This window comes from Dipodomys merriami, unplaced genomic scaffold, assembly GCF_024711535.1.
Source record: "Dipodomys merriami isolate MVZ:Mamm:240054 unplaced genomic scaffold, mDipMer1.0.p SCAF_165, whole genome shotgun sequence".
Lineage (NCBI taxonomy): Eukaryota > Metazoa > Chordata > Mammalia > Rodentia > Heteromyidae > Dipodomys > Dipodomys merriami.
The window spans coordinates 575452-582104 of record NW_027202993.1 but is presented as its reverse complement, the minus strand read 5'-3'; the positions used below and the strand labels follow the sequence as shown (position 1 = coordinate 582104).

The window sequence follows — 6653 nt, the reverse complement described above, 5'->3', positions numbered from 1 at the left end:
ATATCCTATATTTGAATTACGAATTTATGACTAACTGGACCTCCCTGGGACTCGATGTCAGTTACTAGGAATGGCCTATCTCCTTCGTTGCTCACAGGCTGGTGTCCTCACCTTGGCCATTTCCCCAAATGTGCCTGATAGAGTGTGAGTTCAAATCCCAACACTGCCAAAAGATGAATCCTGATGTGAGAAGCCCATCGATTCACCTGTTTTCCTGTCCTGTGAAAGTCCTGGGTCTCAGCTTGGATGGAGAATGCATAGGAAACCCTATAGCCAGGGCAATAGGTTGTCTTCCATGTAAGTTCTGTTATATCTGTTACATTATTCAGTAAAATACACAATACTTACATAAGACAGAAAATAAGAGAAAAAGTACTCCAAAGGCAAGATACTGTCCACACATATATGTAAATATAGATCCTATGTTTAAATTATTAATTTATGACTATCATGGCCCACCCTGGGCATCAATGTCAGATCCTGGGAATGGCCTAACTCCTCTGTTGCTCACAGGCTGGTGTGGTCACCTTGAACTATTCACCAATTGGTCCTGCTAGGCCCTGAGTTCAGATCCCAGTGCTACCAACAACTGGATCATGCAGTAAGAAGCCAAGTGTGAAACTTTTTTCCTTTTCTCTGAGAGTCCTGGGTGTCTGGCATGACGGAGAACATGTCTACAAATTTAGATTCCATGTGATGGGATGTAATCAATGTGATAAAGGGAATGAGTGTCATCATAGTAAAATCAACGGTAAATAAGTGAATAAAACCAAAAGTACAAGGAACAACCACACCAAACGTGTATGGACTGAACATCCATAGGTAAGTACAAATCCTGTATTTACAATGTATATAAATAGTATGTTTTCCAAGGCAGGGGCTTGAATTTTGGCTTAGATTACAGGCCTGACTTTCTTATCTTCAATTACGGTGAGCTTCCGCTTCTTCCACAGTGCTGTAGATTCACCTAGACTCTGAGTTCAAATCCAAAGCCTGGCAGAATAAATGGGGTGAATTGCAAGCCAGGGAGCTAATCTCTTTTAATTATTTTTTGCAGCAGGGGGCTTGAACTCAGGTTTTGGTAACTCTGCCTCACCTTTGACACCCTATGCTGGGGTGTAGCCACTGGTCCCACAGTAGATCCTGGGATCCTTGACCCCCAGGCCTTGTGTGGCAAAAATGTACAGAAAAAAATGCAGCGAGATGGCCTTTTTATGTTTTCTTCTTTTGCACAGTGACCCTCCTGGGCCTGAATGACACTGTTGCAAAGGGTACTTCACCTTTCATTGCTGAAGGTTGTCAGACTATTGAGGAAGTCATAGGTCCACATTGCAATGTTGGCCTTGATTTCAAATCCCAGTCATGACAACAATCAATGGCAGGAGATACTAAGAGACTCGTTCCCATCCATGGGAATAACAAGGTAATATTATCAATGTCACAGTTGAATGAGTTGATGGTGAATGACGCTCCTATGAAATTAGACAGCATCATTTCAGAAGACTAACTTTATTTAATATTTATGAAACATTACGTACAGAATGCAATAATTTCAGGATATTGATTGATTTACTTAATAGTTTGTTAACCATGAAAACAATAAGATTAATTACATGGAGGCATTATAAATACCCAGGAATTGGTAGGAATGTAGTCTATATAACTGAATAATGTATAGACATCTCTAGCACTCTATATCTGTATTTCAATCTGTTCTTATTTTGTCAACCTCTGGGGCTTGATCTCAGGTACTCGAGACTGCCTGTCAGCTCAATTTGCCACAGGCTGGCAGGTTGACACTCACCCATTCATGAATTGGGCCTTGAAGGCTGTGAGTTCAGATGCCAGCACTCCCAAAAAATGAATCGTGTAGTAAGAAGCTGATGGTGACACATGTTTTCCTTTTCTGTGAAAGTCCTGGGTGTCAGGAAGGACGTGCAATACATATGCAAAACTATATCCTATGTAATCAATGTAATCACTGTTCTATGTGTCATAATAGTTAATAAAATGAGTAGTCAGTACATGAATAAAACAAAAAATAAAATAACTACACTGAATGCAATATGGAATTAACATATGTTTAAAAATATAAATCATATATTTAAAATGTAAACAAATAGTATGTTTTCTAGTGGTGGGCATCGATTTCAGGCCTAAGAAACAGACTTGAATTTCTTGAATTCAAGGAGGCAAGCTTCCCCTTCCCACACAGTGCAACAGCAGGGTTACCTAGACCATGAGTTCAAGTCCCAGTCCTGTCAGAAAAAAAATGGCATCTCTATGCTATGTGATGCCCAATTCGTAGGTATTTCATTTGGCCTCCATTTAATGAAGGTGATTGTTTAAATGCTTCATAAAGTATTAATTAATATTAATCAGTGTCCTGTTATGTAATTGTGTATAATTTTATCCTCTAAACATTCAAGTACTGCCCATTTAATCATGACATACATCACATTCCTTTGGTAATCATATGAGTAGGAATGAATTTCATAGGATGTCCTGCCATTTGTTGGTGGCAGGACCAGGATTCAAGCTGTGGGCTCCAGCTCCTACCACTTAAACCTGAGGATAGAGAACTCACAGGTCTTTCCAAGAACATCAGCAAAACCAGGCATCAGTGGCTCTCAGCAGTCCTCCTTAAAACTTACAAGGCTGTGAAAGGAGGATCATGGTCAAAGTCACCCTAGGCAGGAAAGTCCTTGAGACTCCTGTCCAACTTGTGCCATCAAAGACAGAAGTAAAGCCATGTGGCTCCAGTGGTAGAGAGCTAGCCTTGATCAAAAACAACTCACAGATTGTGCCCAGATCCTTAGTTCTAGGTCTGGGAACAAACAGACATACACAACAATCTGTGCAGCCATCCGGCTAAAGTGGGTCACTCTCTTGTCCCCAACTGGATTGGACAGAGTTCCCTGGGAAAGGGGCTGCCTTCATTTTGACTCCACCCATTCTGCCTGCATCAGAAGATTCCAGCCACCCTTCTATTGTTTCATGGTTCTTTCTGACCAATGGGATAGAAGAATGGTGGCCACGCCCACATTCCTTGCTGCCCAGTAGCACCTTGATTCACTCTGTTTGTTGACACCACTACCTCCCCTCTAACCCGGACACGCCTCTCATGTTCCCCACAGTCTGGCCCACGACCTGCCACAAATGTGCCCCAGGGGTGGGGGTGGGGGTTGACCCGAGGATGCCACCCCCATCCCCAGTGGATATTGTCCAGGATACGGGGAGATGCAGGTTGGGTGAGGAGTGGGCGCCAAAGATCCCCTGGCCTGGAGTAGTCGGAGCCACACAGCAGCATATCTGCGCCCTTCCACTCCCTGGTGGGAACCCAGTGGCTTTAGTCAGAGGTGGGGAGCAGCATGTCTACACCTGCCTTCTGGGTTTTTTTCCTTTTTTTCTGGGGATGGGAGGTGTTGGAGGCAGAAGATAGACACCCTTACTGTGTGAGACCTTGTCTTTTGTGCTCAGTCAAACTTTCACCTGAAGACAGAGAGACAGACAGAGAGAGAGAGAGAGAAAGAAAGAGAGAGAGATTGAAAGAGAGAGAGAGAGAAAGAGAAAGAGAGAAAGAGACAGAGACAGAGAGACAGAGAGACGGAGAGACAGAGACATGGACAGAGACAGAGAGACAGAGAGATAACCTTTTTCCTTGTACAGCCTGACTGTGCTCAGGTGAGTGATCAGTTGGCAAATTGCAGGTGCTGCATGGAGGAGTCTTCTGTCACCTGTCTGGAAGGAGGCCGAATGCTTTGGTAACTTCTACCTGTTATCTTTGGGGCATGTATGGGTTTCACAGCTGAGGTCTGGGGGCCTGGAAGGGTGAGAGGCTTGAAGGGGACACAGCACAGTTAAATTACAAGAAAAGGGATCTGTGTGCAATGGAACTGTGTACTCCCTTGGGCCTGGTTGGTGGCAGTGGGAGCTTGGGAGGACCTGGGAGTGTTGCCTGCAGGGGATGGCTTCCCAGGAGGACAGAGAGCATGGCCAACTCTTAGTAAGGATATGAGTTCTGCTAGTATGGAGCGCAACAGCATAGGTCAGTCTCTGGGTCTTCTCATAATGACGTCTGATGGGCGAGGCCAACCCTATTTTAAATCTTGAGCTGTGATCTTCAGATCTCAGCGTCCTGAGTACCTAGTATTATAAGCATGAACCTCTGGCACTGGGACTCTGGTTCTTTTTGGTATATTAGGGTTTGACGTCAAGGCCTTAGGCTTGCCAGTCAAGTCTTCTACCATGCGAGTCAAGCTTTTCTGTCTTGGGCATTTCTGAGATGGAGAATTAATATATGCTCATTCTGGGCTGGATCATGGTCCGCCTATCTGTGACAGGCATGAGCCACGAGGCCCGTTCTTCTGTAGTTGGGATGGTAGATATGTAGCGACATGCTCAGTCATTGGTTTAGATGGATTGTCCCAAACTCAGTCCACGGCAGCCGATTCTTGACCAGATGTGAGTCTCTGGGTTGGGCCTCAACCATTGGACTTCAATCTCCTCATGGGACAGTTGTGAGGAAACAAGGGATTGATACAGAGGGATCTCTGGAGCAGGGACAGGCACAGAGGGAGGGGCCATCTGATACTGTTCTTGGCAATTCTGTGAGCATATGATAGGAAGATACCCGGAAAGATCTCAGATGGTGTGTGTTATTAACGGTGCAACAGTTTTGGGATTATGAAACAAAACATCGCTCTCTTTCTTTATTACTCTATCCCCATGAGTAACGGGATCCTTCACTTTGTTCAGTTTTGAAGCTGGGGAAACTGAGGCACAGAGAAGCCTGGTGACCTACTAATGACTCCCAGCTGACAGGAAGCTCGGCCTGACTTCTCTGCCATGCTCCCTAGGACAATGGGTGCTATTCAGTCCACTTCTTGTGGTGGGAAGTCCACTTCTTTTCAGTCATGGGGCTTGAACTTTGGGCCTAGGGCAGCTCCCTGAGCTCCTCAGCTCAAAGCTACCACTCTACCACTTGAATCACAGCACCACTTCCAGTTTTTTGGTGGTTCTTTGGAGATAAGAGTCTCACAGGTGTTCCTGCCCGGGCTGGCTATAAACCACAATCTTCATATCTCAGCCTCCATTGTATTTAGGATTATAGCCTGAGCCACCAGCACCTGGCTTAAGTGGAATTCTGACCTTCTTTCTTTCGCTTTCTCTCTCAGGAACTGATTCAATGGGTGCTGGAGGAGGTGGTCCAGCATCCCCATGTGGCTGGAACCAAGGTGGTCCTCTCATTCTCGAGGTAGGCTGTGGGTCAGGAGCTGTCTCGATCATTCTGTTGTACCAGCTCCATGAGGTAAGTCCCTCTGTGCCCTGGCTACACTGTGACAGTCATCCATTGTCCATCTAGCCTTACTGGACTCAGTACTGTGTTCAATGCTCTTTTCTAGCAAAAATTCCTGGCTAAAATTATGATACAGATTTATAGAATGAAAATGTAATGCCATCTTAAGAAAGTCATTTAGCGTTTTGGGAATGTGGCTTCATGGTATGGTGATTGCCTAGCATGCATGAAACCCTGGGTTCAATTCCTCAGTACCACATAAATTGAAAAAGAAACACAAGTGGTGGAGGGTTAGCCTTGCGGAAAAAAAAAACGCTGAAGAATAATTCCCAAGCACCGAGTTTCAGCCCCAGGACTGCCAAAACTACAGCAACAACAACAATGGACATTTAGTTAGTAAATGCGAAATAAAGAACCCATACTTGGAATATATAAATGCTCCTTCCATACTGATACCTGACAATAGTTCCTAATACATGTACTTTACCTATGTTAGGATTCTGTGTTGAAAAAATGTTTTGTTCATTAGGTCACGGCAATTAATGCTAGGAATGTGCTTAGATGTCAGGTGAAGATTAATTCTGGAAATTCAAAGATTCCAGGCTTTTGAGTGGGGTCACTGCTAATGACAATGAGAAGGATAGTGTAAGTGAGATTCAGAAACTATTTTGGCCAGTCATCTTACAAAAAAGGCGGAGGCTAATTAACAATATTGACAGAAGAGAAGGAATAACCCCAGATGGAAAGAATAAATTATAGTAACTAAGGTATAGCAGAAACCGTTCTAGGGAACCATTTTTGCTTATTAAAGAACTAGTTATCAACTAGGCTAATTCCTCATTGCCTTTGGCATTCAAAATCTCCTAGGCTAGTTCTTAATCTCTGTGTGATGAATGTATCTCCTATGCTGATCTTTCATACCTGATCTCCTTTGCTTTCTAAAAGTCTGTCTTGCTGTATTTATCTATGAACATTTCCTAATACTAAATACACCTACAAAGATGAAAGAGGATGCTAAAGTAAGAGTCCCATAGCTCATGAGTCATTTATGTAACAAAATGGAAAAGGACATATTTATTGCTACCTTAATTATTCTGAAAAGCTGCAATGTCACATCATATGGTTCATATTTCCATTCTTTGTCTACATAGTGACATTAAGTGCACATAAATGCAAATATGAGCGGGGTGCTGGTGGCTCATGCCTGTAATCCTAGCTACTCAGGAGGTTGAGTCCAGAGGATTGTGGTTCAAATCCAGCCTGGTCAGGAAAGTCCATGAAACACTTATCTTCAATTAACCCCAGAAACCCGGAAGTTGTGCTGTAGCTAAAGTGGTAGAGTGCTCAAGTTGTG

The 6653-nt window shown here is 43.8% G+C and overlaps 1 long non-coding RNA gene across 1 annotated transcript; it reads left to right on the top strand.

The window, feature by feature from the left end:
- The first annotated feature begins 3108 nt into the window (after positions 1–3108).
- Positions 3109–5229, top strand: LOC138828813 (uncharacterized). Its single transcript, XR_011372372.1, has 3 exons — positions 3109–3359; positions 3711–3764; positions 5178–5229. It is a non-coding gene; the product is annotated as an uncharacterized lncRNA (long non-coding RNA).
- The last annotated feature ends 1424 nt before the right edge of the window (positions 5230–6653 follow it).